The sequence below is a fragment of the Leucopleurus acutus genome (assembly GCF_964270905.1).
Source record: "Leucopleurus acutus genome assembly, chromosome: 20".
Taxonomy (NCBI): Eukaryota; Metazoa; Chordata; class Mammalia; order Artiodactyla; family Delphinidae; genus Leucopleurus; species Leucopleurus acutus.
In genome coordinates this window covers 54798829-54817710 of record NC_139162.1, presented here as the reverse complement: position 1 = coordinate 54817710, position 18882 = coordinate 54798829, and the positions used below count along the sequence as shown (strand labels likewise).

Sequence of the window (18882 nt, the reverse complement as noted above, 5' to 3'; positions counted from 1 at the left end):
TGCCTAAGTGCATAAGAAAAGTTAATAAGCAGCAGAACTACACTAAAGATAACATCATTAGTAGTTGATATTTGGGAAATGGAAATTTCTATCAAAATGGTCTTACTCTTCACATCCTATAGCATGATACAACTCAAAGGAAAGAAAAATCTATACAGTAAAATACAAAAATATGGTTGAGGGCTTCCCTGGTGGCGCAGCGGTTGAGAGTCCGCCTGCCGATGCAGGGGACACGGGTTCGTGCCCCGGTCCGGGAAGATCCCACATGCCGCGGAGCGGCTGGGCCCGAGAGCCATGGCCGCTGAGCCTGCGTGTCCGGAGCCTGTGCTCCGCAACGGGAGAGGCCACAACAGTGAGAGGCCCGCGTACCGCAGAAAAAAAAAAAAAAAAATATATATATATATATATATGTGTATATATATATATATATATATATATATATATATATATGGTTGAATTCCTTCCTAAAGTTTGTTTCTCCAGCTCCTGACTATAGCCAACTCCTTGTTCACTGTCTCCAACGGAGTACCTCAGACAATGACAGGTTTGGGGTTGAAATTTTTCCTCACTGATCTTTTTGATGCCTCCAAGTGAATGGGGTACAGAAGTTTAAATTATGCTCTGGAGAGAAGTGAGTATAAAACTGCACATTCTGCACAGGCACAATTTTGCCTTTCCTGTCACTCCAGTTTCCATCACCTCTAAATCAAACCCAGGCTTTCGCTTAATTAAATAAAAAGCTGTAACTGCCTGGGGCCTCAGAAGTTCCGGGATCACGCCCACAACGCCAAGCCCCGCCCCCAAGGTCTCAGCGCTCGTGCCGCCCTTGGTGGTTCCTCATCTTCATCTGCTCGCTGTTTTCACGTAAACCGTTCTCCTCTTCCAATACAAGTGGCCCGCGCATCTCTAATCCTGCACGTAGCCTGGCTCCAAAGGACAACAGACACGTTCAAAAGATTCAAAGTAGAAACGCGGAGTCTGTTCGCAAGGAAGAGGAACAGACCAGAATCTTCCAGCGGCGGGTGCGGGGTGATGAGGCTCCACCAGAGACACCGCCTCCACCCGGAGCGTCTGAGACGCGCCCCTTGACGGCCCCGGCCCCGCCTCCGGCCCCGCCCCCGCCCCGGTGCGCACGCGCAGTTCCCTGCAGACCCGGAAGCGGATCCCGCGGAGCGTCGCGGGCACTCAGGAGAGTTAAGTCTCGGTTTTTCTGGAAATTATGCTATGAGGTCTTCGGGCACTGCTCCACCACACCCGGCTTTCCGGGGTCTCCCGGTAAGTTAAAACCGCTGAACGCGCTCGTCGCTCTTGCTCTGAGTCTAATCTTTCGCCTGTCTCGGCGTCGGCAGAAGACTCGGTTCGGGTCCCTGGAGTCTGGTTCTGGTTCCGGTTAAATCGTTCTGAGTCAGGTACCGGCCCCAACTTTCTGCCTTCGGTCCATATAGACACTGACTTCCTGCAGCGATGTTTTCCTACTCTGACTCCCTTTCTCAAACCTTTGACTCCCGGCCCCCCTCCCCACCCCCATTCCCACCCCACCCCACCCTGCGTCGGGTGAAGTCCTGACTCAGGAGGTGGATTTGCGCTCTTCACCTCCCTCCCGGGAGACCAGTGAGGGAATACAGAGGCGGAAATATATGCAGCTAGTGAGGCATCAGAAATATTGTGGAGACTGACCACGACCACCATCCCCCGCCTCCCCCCCGCCCCCCGCCCCGCTCCAAATCTTACTCCCTTGGTTTGAATTCTCTGCTGGGTTATTTCGGTTCATTTGGTAGGGGACCAACGTCCTGTGCCTCACCAAAACTAAGTTCTTAGGTTTGGTTTTTTTTTTTTTTTTTTACAGTGATGAGAAAAATGAGAAGGGACTCCTGTCATGTTGGTTTCTAGCGTGTGAGATACTGTCTGCTGTGTTCTGTATTTTTTTATTTTATGACTAACTGTATGGAAAGTTGTCAGGAAGGCCTTTGTCAGAGGATGGATTTAAAAAAAAAAAAGAAAGAAATATTGTGGAGAAAGAACAACAGGTGTTGATACAGAGGTTGCAACAGAGTGAGGCCAAACAGTCTGGGGGAGGAGGAATCGAGAGAGAGAGGGAAAGAAAACGATGCATAGAAGAGAGAGGAGGAAACACAGAAATGGTCAAAGGAGAAAAGAGAAGCAGAAGGACACAGAAAGACATACACAGAGAAAAAAGCACATAGTGGTGGAGAAAATGGGGTCCCCAAACCTAGGTGACTATTGAGTAGATTGGACGTGGGATATTAAGTTCTGAAGTACTAACATGTGGCTCTATAATCTAATTTATGTAAAATTTATTGACTTGTTTTAATTATGCAGAAGACAGTTGCCAAGCTAGGTGTTTGAGGCGTCTGCATTTTCTAATCATTGCATCAGATGATAATTTCATTTGCAAGGCCTATTCATCCAGAAGGCAGAGAATTAGTCAATTCTAGGTCCTCCTCTTACCTTTCAAGAAATGGGGAAGAATTTCTTTCACCACTTGGTGCTTTTTTAAAATGGCTATTTTTGTTTGTTTTGTTTTTTAAAGATTTTTTTTATGTGTACCATTTTTAAAGTCTTTATTGAATTTATCACAGTATTGCTTCTGTTTTATGTTTTGACTTTTTGACGGCGAGGCATGTGGGATGAGATCGAACCTGCATTGGAAGGCAGAATCTTAACCACTGGACCACCAGGGATGTTCCTAAAATGGCTATCATTAACAGTACTGTTGCCCTCTCCCTTTTCTACTGTGGCTCATGCCATCCTTTTCTAAATTTGATGTATCCTCACACTTGTTTTAACTTTAATCTCAGAACCCAGTGGCTATTTTTTAAATTTCCAGATTATTTTCCCTCTAAATTTTATTGTTCAGATTATGAGAGTTTTATGCTTTATATCCTAACTTGGAACTGTTCTTTGATGTCTGGTCTGGTAGATAACTTTACAGCATTTCACTATGCATGTGGTTAAGGATGTCGATAATCTTTTAACACTCAAATCCTAGTTTAACCAGTTAGTTTAATATTTAACAGCTTTTTTCTTCCCTTAAGAAAAAATGCTAAATTAGTGAGCTCTGAGCTGAAGTCTGCAGCTAAGTAGATGTTCCCCTCTAGTCCTCTTTTGTCCTTTCTGTGCAGATGTTGAAAGATGGGCTGGATTGACGTGGAACTTTGTTCCAACAGAGGCCATGTTTTCATGATGAAGAGACTGCTTAGAGCTCATCTCCACAGGCGATCCTCTTCCATGTTCTCCTGCAGTAATAACTATTTATAATTTGGATTTTTTTTATTTTGCGGTACGCGGGCCTCTCACCGTTGTGGCCTCTCCCGCTGCAGAGCAGAGGCTCCGGACGCGCAGGCCCAGCGGCCATGGCTCACGGGCCCAGCCGCTCCACGGCATGTGGGATCTTCCCGGACCGGGGCACGAACCTGTGTCCCCTGCATCGGCAGGCGGACTCTCAACCGCTGCGCCACCAGGGAAGCCCAATATAATTTGGAATTTTTGATTCTGTTTTTTTCTGGAGTAGAGGAATTAAAATTAAATGTTTGTGTTTGATTAAACCCCTGAAAGAGAAGCTTCTCTTGCTAAGGAATATGAAAAGTAATCTGGAATTAGGACAAACTCTTTCTACTTAAACCTATACAAGCCACCACTTACACTCAGTTCTGCTCACTCAACTCAGGCTTCTTCAAAGTAACTTGGTTAAATTACTTCCCCTGTGAGTCTCATGCATCACCTATAACATGGAGAAATTAAAGTAGATCAGGTTTTCTGGGTCTGAGCAAGTGAGATCCCTGAAATGATTTTCAAAATTGGTCTTGTGTTTGCATTTGGCAGTTTTCTGGAATGAGTGCCCAGTTATAATTAGAATTTGAAACGTGCCCCAGTCCTCCAACAAGTATGAAAAACTCTTAAGGAAGGGGCAGGGACATAGGCCCAGAGACAGAGGCATACCTTTCTCTCAGCTTCTCTTTCTCTATTTCTGTATCATGGGGCAGATCTTTTTTTAAGACTTAACATGAACATTTCATAGTGTATGCAAATGTCAAATCACTATGTAGTATACCCAAAATTAATGTAATATTGTACATCAACTGTATTTCAACAAATAGGGAAAAAAACTAATATGACTTTAGAATATGTTGCTATAAGTGCAACATTCAATATCAATAACATAAACACAGATGGTTGGTCCTCCATCTCTTCAGTATAATATTATGTTTTAGACTTTGGGCCAAATTTTAGGAAGAACCTTTGATAACGTAGGATGCCTATATGAGAAAGCAGAACTGAGCCAGAGGACCTGAGACAACTTTTTGAATAATTGCTTAATTACAATCTTCACAAAACATTGGAGCACTGTAACTGAGTGCAAAAAAACACAGTATTTATTCGTTTATGATGTTTGTCATAAAAAAATACACAGTATGTTTTACTGAAGGCAGAGGTTATGAAGAAAAGATTAGACCATGTGTTTGTGGAAACTTGTAGTGTTGGATGTGTTGCTGTGTGTGTCCACACTAATCAGTATCAACGAGAGTATGAGTGGGCAGGTAATGCAGTCAAATGGAAAACAGCTCCTACTCTGATTACATTGAGCGGGTAAGAAGGCTACTTGTTGAAGATAGAAAATACCTCATCAGTATGGACTACCCTAGCTCCTTAGGTATTATTATATCCTCATATTCAATGACCTGGGTCCAGTCCCAGCTGGCACAAAATCCACTTTTTAAATAGTGCTCGAGTTTGCACCAGTGGAAGTGTTGGGAGCCACATCCTTGTACCTTCTGGTATACAGACAAATTTTAGCCCTAGTAATCCAGTAGGAAGGTAATAAAATGATATTCATAATAAAATGATATTACCATGAAATAATATTGCTGTAAACGCAATGACATCTTCCAACTGGTGTATGCTTACTTCTGCTTCTGCACTTATACCTCTGCTCATTCAATGTCAACAACTTATTTTCAGTGAGACACTGAAACACAGATATTTCTTTTTTAATAATTATGTTTTCATCGAGTGTTACATGATTAAGGATATCGTCTCGGGAGTTCCCTGGTGGTCCAATGGCTAAGATCCCGCACTGCCAGTGCAGGGGGCCTGGGTTCAATCCCTGGTCAGGGAACTAGATCCCACATGCTGCAACTAAAGCTTTTGCATGCCGCTACTAAAAAGATCCCACGTGCCGCAACTAAGACCCGACGCAGCCAAATTAATAAATAAATACAATTTTGAAAAAAGGATATCGTCTTACCACTCAAGCGCCTTGTTTCAAATGGCCTATAAGGAGACCCCACTGAATGATGAGGAGCTGGGTAAGTCAGTTACCATAAGGTGGGCTTTCAAATTATGTTCAGAAGAGATCTCAGGAGGTGGCTGCCAGCATGTGGAACCGAATGCAAGCTACCAGAGTGGAAAACATGTTCCCTGTTACACAGAGCTTACATTCTTTTAGGGAAAATAGATATGTGAATATTTTTAAACATACCTTGTTAAATGAAATAACAGAAGCATGCGTAAACTGCAGAGGTGAATGATTCTTTCTGGGTGGGATTAAATGAGACCGTTAGGGGAAGAGAAAGAATCAGGAGAGGCAGCTCTTACAGCCATTTCATCTTAGTTTCTTTTTATTATTCAAGTTGGATTTAAATAGTTTATATTAATGCAACAGCTAATGAAGGAGAAGCAGCATTCCAAAATAAAGAAAGTAAGTGTATTGTCAGGGTGGAGAAGAGGATCTTAGCATCCTGTAACGTTGCTTGGACGCAGAGAGTGAAAGAAATGCAGGCAAAGCAGGGGTCCTGTCACCAGGGGACTCACGACATAGTCTCTCCTAAGGAGCTTGATTTGATCCTGTTGACACAAAGAGGTCATTGAGAGGCTAAAACAAGATACTAATAGGTCAGTGTTGCATTTTAAATAATGAACTCTCATAAGTACGTGAATTATGGATTGAAGGAAGAAGAAATCACAGGCAAGGGAAACTTCGCAGATCTTTGAAATTATCTGAGTGACACGTGAGGATGCGTGTGGGGTAGAAAGCGTCATGTGAAAGGAAAGGATGAATTTGAAACCTATTGAGAAGGTAGAGTCTGTGTCGTTTGATGATTTACTAGATGTAGGTAAGAGGAAAGGATGGAGTAATTGAAGATGATACATTGTTCCCTGGAAGAATAGATACTGTGCCACTAATTAAGTTGAGGAAACAAGTATAATTACAGGTTTCAGGGTAAATCTTAAGTTTAATTGTGTCATCTGTTGGCATTAAACCCTCTTAGGGTTTCCCATCGCCTTCAGGACAAAAATCTGAAGTCTTCAGTATAGCTTCAGGGAGCTCTGGAGCTGGGGTGGCCCTTCGGAGTTGCTCCCACTTGTGGGACGGGGCACGCATCCTACCCTGCATCAGCCAGTCACTGGATGCCGGCTTCGTCGGAGGAGCCAGGGGCTGGGGCGAGGCACTTGCCTCTGGCTGAGGGCCAAGTGGACAGGGGCGGCGCAGTTGCAGCGCTGGGCGTTCCAGCAGCAGCAGGGAGGGCTTCCTGAAGAAGTGGGTGACGGGCTCACCGACTGGGCTCCTTACAGGAGGTTATTTGTCTGCATCCCTCCTGTTGCTGCGGCCCTTCTCTCCCCCGTATTAAGGTTCTCCCTGTGTGTATACTTGTGGCACGGGGGTGGGGGGGTATGTTGATTCTAAGCATTTAAGAACGTATTTTTGTCACACAGAATAATCCTACCTGAGAAAGAAGCTCAGAGGAAGAGGAAAGAAAGGAGAAGGAATGGCCCTTTCCCAGGTGAAAGTCATACTCTTTGTGGACTGTTCTCTCCTTCCTAAAATGACACGTTTTGGACGTGCTGAGCTTCTTGGTCTCTGAAGGTTCCTGTCTAAAATATTTGCTCACACACAGGGCCTTCCCTCAGTCTCCTGTCACCTCCCTGCAGATTCCATGTCACTGTGACCCAGTGACGGGGAACTTGGGAAGAGCCCCCTTTCAGGCGGTCATCCGTGAAAGGTTTTATACTCAGGCGTGGATTGGAGATGGGGAGTCGGCTCTGTGGTGTCAGTGAGGTAGGGCAGTGAGGATCGTGTAGTGCACCCTTCTGAGTGCCCCTTCATCTCCACGTAACCCAGGATGAAAGCGACTACATATGTAAGTGATGTACTACTGTGCACAGATACCTGAGGAGGTCTGGGAAGGAAGACTGATATGGGGAAACTTGCTTTGTCAGATTTTATTAGTGCCTTTGAAGTTAAGTGAATCAGTGTGTTTCTGACTCCAAATTATCAGTACTTTAGAATAGAATGGAAAGTTCCAAAATAGAAATAAGGTATAGAGAGGGTGTTTTAGTACATAATTTGTTTTAAAAAGTGGAATCAAATTAATTGTCTAACTGGAAAGGCTCTATAAATTATTCACACCACATTCATCTCACAAAGACCCAGGTGTTCCGGTAAAGACTCTCATGCAGCAGGTGTTTTAGATTAAAATGATTATAATTTAGCCAAGACATAGGAGCAGAACTTTCTACCATCAGAGAGCCTGGAGCCACATTCTGATTCTACTAACTGTTGTTCAGGGTTATATTTTTTTAAATTAGACATCTCATGTATGTATATTTGTGGTTCAGCTCCACGTAGTGATGTGGTTTAGAGACTGAGAAGTAAAACATCCCCTTCTCTGTCGTGTCTTCCACCATCACTTACTGTCTCCATTAGGTACAACTGTTAGCTCTTAGCCCAAATCTTATAAAAATACATTTTATAATCTAAAGTGACTTTAGAAAATATATTTTGGTAAATGTTTTGTTATGGTATTTTATTCTGCAAATTTTTAAAAAATTTTAATTGGAGTTGCTGTACAATGTTATGTTAGTTTCAGGCGTATGCAAACTGAATCATTGTACATATATATATGTCCACTCTTCTTATTTTTAGATTCTTTTCCCATACAGGCCATTACAGAGTATTGAGTAGAGTTCCCTGTGCTATACCGCAGGTTCTTATTAGCTGTCTGTTTTATATATAGTAGCGTGTATATGTTAATCCCAATCTCCCAATTTATCCCTCCCCCCCATTCTGCAAATTTAAATATTTACATGCCATATGTGTTGGAGTTATTTTCATGTTAGTAAACATAGAGATGACTTTCTCATTTATTTCCTCATTGGACTATTCTCTTAATGAAAACACAAGGGTTTTCACACTTTTTACTGTTAAAAAAAAATGCCATAGTGGCTGCTTTTGTGCAGGCCAACTTCAGTACAGATGTCTAAGGATTTCTCCAGATTGGGCAGCTTAATCATGATTACTGCATTAATGATGGTGTTTCCAAGGAAGAACAGACATTGCGTACTAAGTAAAGATTTTTTTTTTTTAATTTTTTTTACGGGAGTCACTGAGCTTTATGATTTCGTTCGGCCCCAAAATACACTTTTAGGGGACCTCAAATTACTAGACATGTGAATCTGAACGTTCTCTCCGCACCCCCAGGTCCCTTCCACCCTTCAGTTCCTCCCATGAGCTCTAAAGCCAAAGTTGAGTCTGTCCCACTCAGGTCGTTCCACAGCGGCTCTGCTCCCTGGTGGCTGCAGTTGTGATGTGAATGATGGTGACGTTCCAGCGCAGGGGCCTCTGCCAGCTGCTGTCACATGATCGCACAGCATGAATTTTGCTTCCAGGCCGTTTTATAGAAGGCTTTAGACTGTATTCCCAGCGCTTCGGACTTGGACACCAGGTCATCTAGCTTTCTGCCTCGCTCTAACAAAGACTCCATGGTGTTGTGCAGGATGATTTTGGTCTCATCTAGTTCAGCCTGCACTTTAGTCATGGGGTCAGCTGCTCAGGTGTTCTGGTATCTACTGAGGTGACCATCCAGGCCTGCGTACTGGATGGTACCAGGGATCCAGCTGGCCAGTCTATCCTGTCAACCTGCTTGGAGAATTCATCTAGTACTTTCTCCAGCAAGGAAAACACCACCTGGGATGAGTATTCACTGTCAGCAATGACTACTCCCGCCAGACTGTCGTTTCTCACGTAGACATGGCCCAGATATTCTCTGATAGAAGCTCTGCTGCCTTTCGAGGAGCACTCCACAGTCAGTTGACTTGTGAAGGTCATGAATTCCAGAACGCTGGACCTCTGGGAGAAGCTGAAGGAGGACACGTCGTACGCGGCTTTGAGCAGCACCGCCTTGGCATAGCCTTTGTACAGGACGCTGAGGCTGTACAGCTTCATGGCGCCACACCCTCAGGCTGGCTACCCGCCTGGCCACGGGACCAGCTCGCAGGGAGCAGTGCGGCGCCGCCCCTCGAGACCACCGCCGGCTCCTAAGTAAAGATTTTAAATCAACTGTTTTAAACATACTCCGAGAGCTACAGGAAACCATGGACAAAGAACTAAAGCAAAGTGGGAGAACAGTGTTTCAACAAATAGAAAATATCAATAAAGAGACAGAAATTATAGAAAAGAGAAGAAAAAGAAATTCTGGAGCCCAAAACTACCATAGCTGAGATTGAAAATTTATTACAGGGCTTTGACAGCAGATTGACCATCAGAATAAAGAGTCAGTGAACTTAAACATACATTACTTGGAATTATCCACTCTGAGCAGACGAAAGGTAGAAAAAAGAAGAACAATGAATAGAGACTAAGAAACCTTTGGGGCACTCTCAAGAATACTAGTATAGGGGACTTCCCTGGCGGTCCAGTGGTTAAGACTCCACACTTCCAATACAGGGGACACAGGTTCGATCCCTGGTCAGGGAACTAGATCCCCGAATGCTGTGTGGCACAGCCAAAAAATAAAAAAATGAAAGAAGATGCACATGGTGATTCTTAGTTAAACAATGTGGGCACAAAATGAGAACCTGATAAACATTTGTTTAAAAAAAAAAAAAGAATACCAGTATACATATAATAGGGGTCACAGAAGGAAAGGAGAATGGGCAGAAAGAATATTTGAGGAAATAAGAGCTGAAAACCTCATAAATTTATTTAAAAACTACAAATGTAGGAAACTCAACAAATTTCAAGTGGATAAACACATAGAGAGCCTGGGCAACACACATAACCAACTGTTAAAAGACAAAAAGAGAATGGGGAAAGTAGCAAGCAGAAACAACGGCTCGTGTACAGGGATCCTCAATAAGATTAACAGCCTATTACTCATCAGAAACTGGAGGCCAGGAAGGAGTCTGATGATATATTTAAAGTTTGAAAGGTTAAAATAAAAAAACTACCAGGAATTCATTATCAGGGAAAGTATGCCTTAAAACTGATAGTGAAATTTAGAGATGCCTTCATAAACAAAAACTGAAGGAGTTCATGCTGACTCACTTATCCTACATGAAATATTAAATGGAGTTCTTTAGACTGAAATGAAAGGATAACAGCAGTACCTCAAAGCTGTGGGAACAAATAAAGAACAGTGGTAATGTAACTACATAGGCATACCTAAAAGCCAGTATTATTGTATTTTTGATTTTTAACTCATTTTTTCCTATGCAACTTAAGAGACAAATGTGTAAGACAGTAATTGTAAATCTGTTACTGAGTGCAAAATGTATAAAGAAGTAATTTTTGACAATAACAATATAAAGGGGGACAGTATAGGAGCAATTGTTATATGCTATTAAAGCTAAGTGAGTATCAACTGGAACTCAGATATTAGTTTAATATAAAGTAATAAACTGTAATTTCCAGGGTAACCACTAAGAAAATAATTTTAAAATATACAGAAAAGTAAATATGAAAAGTAAATATGAAGGGAATCCAAATGTTATGCAGACAGAGACACAAAGAAGGAAGCAAGGGCCAAATGTTATGCAGACAGAGACACAAAGAAGGAAGCAAGGGAGGAATTAAAAAACAAAGAAGATATTGGACATATAGAAAGCAAATAGCTAAATGGCAGAAGCAATTCTTCCCTTGTTTAGAGTTACTTTAAATGTAAAAAGATTAAATTCTACATTAAAAGGCAACAATTGCAGAAATTTTAAAAAAATGATTCCACTGTATCTTTCTACAAAATGCTCACTTTAAGATCCTCAAATAGGTTGAAAGTGAAAGGATAGAGAAAGATATTCCATGGAAATAGTAATCAATCCTAGCTATGCTAATATCAGGCTAAATAGACTTTAAGTCATAAAATTGTTACCAACGATTTTTAAGGACATTATATATCAATAAAAGGATCGATGCATCAATATGATGAAACAATCATAAATAATATGCACATAACAACTAAACCCCAAATATTTTGAAGCAAAACTTGGAGAGAGATGGACAGTTCAACTATAATAGTTGGAGACTTCAGTACTCCCCTTATAATAGGTAGAGCAACCAGACGGAAGACCAATAAGGAAATAAAGGACTGAGCAACTGTGTAAGCCAACAAGACATAACAGACATGTACAGAACACTCCATGTAACAAAAACAGAGGGCACTCAAAATTAATAATAGAAGGGATATCCTTGATCTGAAAAGGCATATTTATTAAAATCCCACAGCTAACATCATACTCACTGGTAGAAGACTGAAAACTTTCTTATAATGTTAGGCAGAAGACAGCGAGCCCCATTTTGCAACTATACTTCGGTATTGTACTGGAAGTTATAGCCATTCAAATTAGAAAGAAAAGAAATAAAAGGTATCAAAATTGGAAAAGAAGTCAAACTATATTTACAGGATACATGATGTCATATTTAGAAAGACCTAGAGAATCCTCAAAAAACTACTAGCGATATAAGCAAATTTACTGAAGTTACAGAATACAGTATCAGTACTCAATATCAGTTGTATTTCTGTACCTAGCAATCAACAAATTCAAAGTAAAACAATTCCATTTACAACAGCATCAAAAAGAATAAGAATTTAACCAAGGAAATGGAAGATTTATATAATGAATACTACAAGTATTGCTAAAAGAAATGAAAAAAAACCTTAAATAAATGTAAAGATATCCTCTGTTCATGGATTGGAAGACTTAGAGTTGTTAAGATGGCAATACTCTCCAAAGTGTTATGAAGATTCAATGCAATCCCCATCAAATCCCAGCATTCTCTATTGCACAAATGGAAAAGTTGATCCTAAAATTCATATTGGGGACTTCCCTGGTGGCGCAGTGGTTAAGAATCCACCTGCTAATGTAGGGGTCACGGGTTCGAGCCCTGGTCCAGGAAGATCCTACATGCTGAGGAGCAACTAAGCCCATGCACCACAACTACTGATCCTGCGCTCTAGAGTCCGTGAGCCACAACTACTGAGCCCGTGTGCCACAACTACTGAAGCCTACGCACGTAGAGCCCATGCTATGCAACAAGAGAAGCCACCACAACGAGAAGCCCGTGCACCGCGACGAAGAGTAGCCCCCACTTTCCGCAACTAGAGAAAGCCCGCATGCAACAACAAAGACCTAACACTGCCAAAAATAAATAAATCAAAGAAATAAATTAAAATAAAATTCATATTAAATTTGAACAGACCCCAGATAACCAAAATAAATGTGAAAAAAAGCAACAAAGTTGAAGGACTTACTGTTCCCAACATCAAACCTTACTACAAACCTAGAGTAATCAAGACTGGGGTTCTAGCATGAGGATAGAAATACAGATCAAAGCAATAGAATGAGAGTCCAGAAATAAACCCATACATCTGTGGTTAATTCCTTTTTTTGCCAGGGTGCCAAGAATATACAATGGAAAAAGAATAGTCTCTTAAGTGGTGCTGGGACAACTGGATATCCATGTGAAAGAGAATGAAATTGAACCTCTGCCTTTCTCCATATAAATAATTCAAAATGAATCAAAAACTAAATATAAGAGCTAAAACTATAAAACCGTTAGATGAATGCATAGGGGTAAATCTTCATGACCTTGGGCTTGGCAGTGGATTTTTTTGATACGACACCAAAAGCAAAAAGCAGAAAGACAAAATACATAAATTTGTCTTCAACACAATTAATAATGGTTGTGCACTGAATGACACTGTCCTGTAAGTGAAAACAGTCTACCAAATGGGAGGAAATATTTGCAAATCACATATCTGGTAAGGGTCTACTCTCTATAGAGTATATGAACGCCTACACATCAGCAACAAAAATACAAAGAACCCAATTATAAGTTGGTCAAAAGACTTCTAGTAGACATTTCTCTGATCCTAAAATTCAACAATAGAAGATATAGAAACAGCCAAGAAGCACATGAAAAGATGTTCAACGAAGTTAGTCATTAGGAAAATGCAAAATTAAAACCACCATGAGACATCATTTGGGACTTCCCTGGTGGTCCAGTGGTTAAGAATCCGCCTTCCAGTGCAGCGGACACGGGTTTCCATCCCTGGTTGGGGAACTAAGATCCCACATGCCTCTGGGCAACTAAGACCACACGCTGCAACTACTGAACCTGCACACCGCAGCTAGAGAGAAACCTACGCATGGCAACAAAAGATCCTGCATGCCGCAACTAAGACCTGACGCAGCCAAAAATAATAAATAAATTTTAAAAAAAGAGATATCATTTCACACCAAGTAGGATGAGTATAATAAAATGCAAAATAGCAAGTATTAGTAAAAATGTGGAGAAATGAGAATCCTGACACATTGCTGGTAAAATGTACTGCTGTGGAAAACAGTGTGGCAGACCTTAAAAAGTTTAAACAACGTGATTCTAATTCCTCTCTAGCTATATACCAAAAAAACATTGAAAACAGGTATTCACACACATACTTGTACATGAAAGTCCCAGCAGCACTGTTAACACTAGGCAAGAAGTGGTAACACGCTAAATGGCCATCAAGGGATGAGTGAATAAGTAAAATGTGGTGTAGTCATAGAATTAAATATTCTTCAGCCCTAAAAAAGGCATGTAGTACTGATACTACATCATGGATGAACCAAAAACACCATTCTAAGTGAAAGAAGCCACACGGAAAAGCTCATTTCATACCATTCCATTTATACGGAAATATCACAAATAGGTAAATGTGTAATGACAGTAGGCATTAGTGGTGTACAGGGATGGGGGCAAAGGAGAATGGGAAGCGATCGCTTAATTTCCTTTAGCAACGATAAAAATGTTTTTGAACTAAACAGGTGGTGTTTGTGCAACATTGTGAATGTACTAAATGCCTCTGAGTGATACCTTAAAATAGCGAACCTTATGTTACATGAATTTCAGCTCAGTTGGAAAAAAATCGAGAAATGTAACTTGCTTACAATTATCTTATGGCTCAGTCAGAACATTTGCTCTAGCCAGAGCTGCTTCTGTAATTTTGTGTCAAACTCAGAACTCTGTCCTTGTCCACTTGGTGAAATGTGCTTTCCTTTCAGGGACTGTTGACATTCAAGGATGTGGCCATCACGTTCTCTCAGGAGGAGTGGGAATGCCTGGACCCTGCTCAGAGGGCCTTGTACAGGGACGTGATGTTGGAGACCTACAGGAACCTGCTCTCCCTGGGTGAGAATATCTCCTCTCCGGAAGTTGGTAACTACTGTATATCTTTGCATTTTCCCTTCTGAGTCTTTTATGAGCCCCTAGCATGCCTGTGAGAGTTTCAGATCTCCTCTGTTCTTGAGAGAGTGATTGAAGCTGTTTGGATTCAGAATGAAAAGCCTTCATAATGTGGCTTATGACTCTATAACTTCTCGCTTCTTCAGATGTTCTGTATTCATGCTTGATTAGTGGGGGTTGCAGAACATCAGCAGTCAGAAAGCCTTATGGCAAAATTTTAAAAATATGTCTTTCTGTGGTTTCACTCTTGTGCTTTTGATTCTGTAGTTTGTGGAAGAGGGCTAGATATCTGCATACTTCAAATAATCTAAGCATTCAGAAGGCACAGTTGACTAATTTTTATAATACATTTCTAGACCCAACTATAATTTTCTTTCTTCTTGCTGAACAAAGAGCTGGACATGTGTTCTGGAACAGCATAGCATGTCATACTCCATTTTACTTTATGAATGGAAATCTCTCTTAAGCTGAATATTACCTCCATTTTAGAACAAGGGAAAGAGCCCTGGACTTTGGAGGGTAAAGTGAAAATAGGGAAAAATCCAAGCAAGTGGGAATATATCGAGATGTGAGCTCAGGTGGGCACAAAGTAAACTGCTCCATTAAATATTGTTTAGGAAATTCTCCTCAAATGGGAACGATCTGTGGAAGAATACAAGTTTGTTTCTTTTGGGTGCTCAAAGGAAATCCCTCCCCCACACTAAAACTTGTCACTCTGTCATTCAAATATATAAAAGCTTAAGCTCCCCCTCTACCGTGATGCTCCAGCTCATTCAGAGGTGAGGAGAAGCTTTGTCATGACCTACAATACTCTATTTTCTGACACCATTGACCATTTTGGTGCCTTGGTTTGAGAGGGACTGAGATAGCTCTCTCTGGAGTCCTCTTTCCCCTTGATCTCTTTTGGTTTTCATTTAATACATATCAGGGCTAAGTCCTCTGTAGTCCTGACCGCAGGACCTATTTAGTTTCCTTTCATATTTAATATCCTTGGAAGAACTCAGGAGATAGACAGAGTTCAGTGATTCTCAACATATATTTCACTTTTCCTTTTATATGTTCCTTCTAGAATGTAAATTCTTTCTTTGATTTTTATGAAAAAATCTGTTAGAATGCCAGAGACTATTATTTTGTATAATTGTGGTTACTTATTAACTTACCAGCTAGATTTATCATGGGTTACTAAAACATTTTATTAATTATTATTGTGATATACAGACTTTTTAAAATATCTTTTTTCTTATATATTTCCATATGTTATTAAACACATTTTTTGTATAATTACGTAATTCAATATAAAATATTTATTTTCCAACTGATTTAATAGGAAGCCTTTCTGCTGGATTTGCAATCAAGGAGTTATCACCAAGAGAGGACATTAATAAAGGAGAATTATACCATCTAGTGATACTGGACAGAAATGACAACCATGGCATCAAGGATTTTGACTTCAAGGGAGTCTGTGCAGATGTGCAGGAGTGTGAGAGTGAGTGGGGATGTGATGCAAGAAATGACAAAGAAGTACTTTTGACCCATAACAAAAATCTCACTCATGGAGAAGATCACGATAATAAGTCCTTAATTAATTTTCCTCAGAGTGTTTCTGTAAGAAGTAATGCACGTGAATATTTCACGCATGACAAGCCATTCATAAGAAGTTTGTTAACAACGAAAAATAACGTCAGCGCTGCTAGAAACAGAGATCTCAAGTGTTTGGAAAGTAGACCTGGAGTGAGGCTGCAGGCCCAGGCGGCTCAGCTGCAGGGATGTGCAGCTGAGGAGAAAGTGTATGCGTGCGGTCAAGGTGAGAAGCCAGTCAGCAGTGGTTCCTCAGCTTCACCACTTCACAGAGTTCCTCCTAGTGTGGAAAACACGTTGTCACCTGCGCAGCACAGGAGAACACACACTCGAGAAAAATCTTACAGCTGTAATGACTGTGGAAAGGCTTTTAGCAAAAGCTCAAACCTCAGGAATCACAGGAGAATTCATTCTGGACAGAAACCTTACAGATGTAATGTGTGTGGCAAAGCCTTTAACCAGTGTTCTAATCTCACTACACATCAGAGAGTGCATACAGGAGAGAAACCATATAAATGTCACGTATGTGGCAAGGTCTTTAGTCGAAATTCACACCTTGCAAATCATCAGAGAATGCACACTGGGGAGAAACCATATAAATGTCATGAGTGTGGTAAGGCCTTTATCCAACATTCACTCCTTTGGAGTCATGAGAAATTGCATACTGGTGAGAAGCCTTACAATTGTAATGAGTGTGGCAAAGCCTTTGCTGAGCGGTCAAGCCTTAACAAACATCAGAAGATTCATACTGGAGAGAAACCTTACAAATGTATCCTGTGTGGCAGAGCCTTTACCATGCGATCAAATCTTACTCAACACGAGACAATCCATACTGGAGAGAAACCTTACAAATGTAATGAGTGTGGCAGAGCGTTTACCCAATTTTCACGCCTTACTAGGCATCAGAAAATGCATGCTGGGGAGAAACCCCACAAATGTAATGTGTGCGGCAAGGCTTTTATTGAACTTTCACAACTTTGGGGTCATGAGAGAATTCATACTGGTGAGAAACCACACAAATGTAACGTGTGTGGCAAGGGATTTACCCAACGTTCAAGCCTTATGGCACATCAGAGAATTCATACAGGGGAAAAATCTTATAAATGTAAAGACTGTGATAAGGCTTTCATCCAACGTTCACAACTTTGGGGTCACGAGAGAACTCACACTGGAGAGAAACCTTACAAATGTAATGAGTGTGGCAAAGCTTTTACAATGCGTTCATATCTTACTCAACATAAAACAATCCACACTGGAGAGAAACCTTACAAATGTAGTCAGTGTGGCAAAGCTTATACCCAATTTGCAAGCCTTACTAGGCATCAGAAAATACACACTGAAAACAAACATAAACCTAACATATGTGGCAATGCTTTTATTCAAAGCTCAGGCTTTGGGGATCATCAGACAATTCACAGCAAAAAGAAACCTTAAAAGGTAATGATTGACACATAACTTGTGCAAGTATCCAAGCCTTACTCAGGCTGAGAGACTCCCATCATGGAAAAGGAAGACATACAGATGGCCAACAGGTGCGTGAAAAGAGGCACATCCCTAATCATCAGGGAAATTCAAATCAAAACCACAGTGAGCTACCACCTCACATCTCTCAGAATGGCTGTCATCAAAAAGACAACAAATCACAAGTGTTGGTGAAAATGAGGAGAAAAGGGAACCCTTGTGCACTGTTGGTAGGATTGTAAATTGGTGCAGCTACTATGGAAAACTATATGGTGGGTCCTCAAAAAATTAAAAATAGAACTGCCATATGATCCAGCAATTACTCCAGGGAAAACAAAAATACGAATTCAAAAAAATATATGCACTTTGTTGTTTGTTGTATCATTATTTATAATAGCCAAGTTAAGAAAGCCACCTAAATGTCCACTGATAGGTGAATGGATAAAGAAAATGTGATACATATATACACATACATACACACACACACGATGGAATATTAGCCATGAAAAAATGAAGTCAGCATTTGTAACAACATGAATAGCTCTGCAGGGTATTTTGCTAGATGAAATGTCAGAGAATGGCATAGCACATGACTTCACTTATATGTGGAATTTAGAAAAGCAAAATACAAGGAAAATAGACTCATACATAGAACAAATAAATGGTTGCCAGAAGGTAGGAGGGAGGGTTCGAGGTGTGTGTGAAACAGGAGAAGGGCTTTAAGAAGTACAAATCTGCAGTTACATAATAAAGCACGGGGGTGTAATATACAGCATAAGGAATATAGTCAGTAATAATAACTGTATGGGGACAGATGGCTACTAGACTTACCGAAGTGATTATTTTGTAATGTATGCAATTGTTCAACCATTATGTAGTACACCTGAAACAAAATATTGTGTATCAACTGTGTTTCAGTGAAGGGAAAAAAAGACTCCATCATGGAGAGATAACCGTGTAAAACCAATGTGTATGGCAAAGCCTGTAGCCAGGACTCATGCCTCACTTGATATCAGATTATACATCTTTGAGGAAAAACTACACAAATGTATGGAGTGACAGAGTATAAATGTAAAACTGTTTTCTAAATTACTGTGCTTTTGGGGGTCACAGCCCCTTCTCTGGATTTGTTGACAGGACTCAGGGCCTCTCTTGATTATTACAGGAAGGGCCTACTCTACCAGCTGATCATGAACGAGAGCAGTACAGGATGTTGTGAGAACGAGGTTTTCATGTGAGTAGAATGATGGGTTACTAGAGATGGCATACGTGGGAGGAAAAATGGGGAGGGGGAACAATGGTCTCCCTGTCTTTTGAAAGGGAAT

The 18882-nt window shown here is 40.9% G+C and overlaps 1 long non-coding RNA gene and 1 pseudogene across 3 annotated transcripts; one reads left to right on the top strand and one right to left on the bottom strand.

Annotated features, from left to right (window-relative positions):
- Nucleotides 1-1200: 1200 nt before the first annotated feature.
- On the top strand, nt 1201-18100 carry LOC309977455. Of its 2 annotated transcripts, none has more exons than XR_014327054.1 (4): nt 1201-1275; nt 6736-6803; nt 14338-14464; nt 15846-18100. It is a non-coding gene; the product is annotated as an uncharacterized lncRNA (long non-coding RNA). The 2 variants fall into 2 exon arrangements; XR_014327055.1 differs by having other exon boundaries at nt 14338-14491.
- LOC309977447 (synaptobrevin homolog YKT6-like) lies at nt 8655-9244 on the bottom strand (annotated as a pseudogene). The gene has a single exon. The product of its transcript is annotated as a synaptobrevin homolog YKT6-like (transcript).
- Nucleotides 18101-18882: the final 782 nt, after the last annotated feature.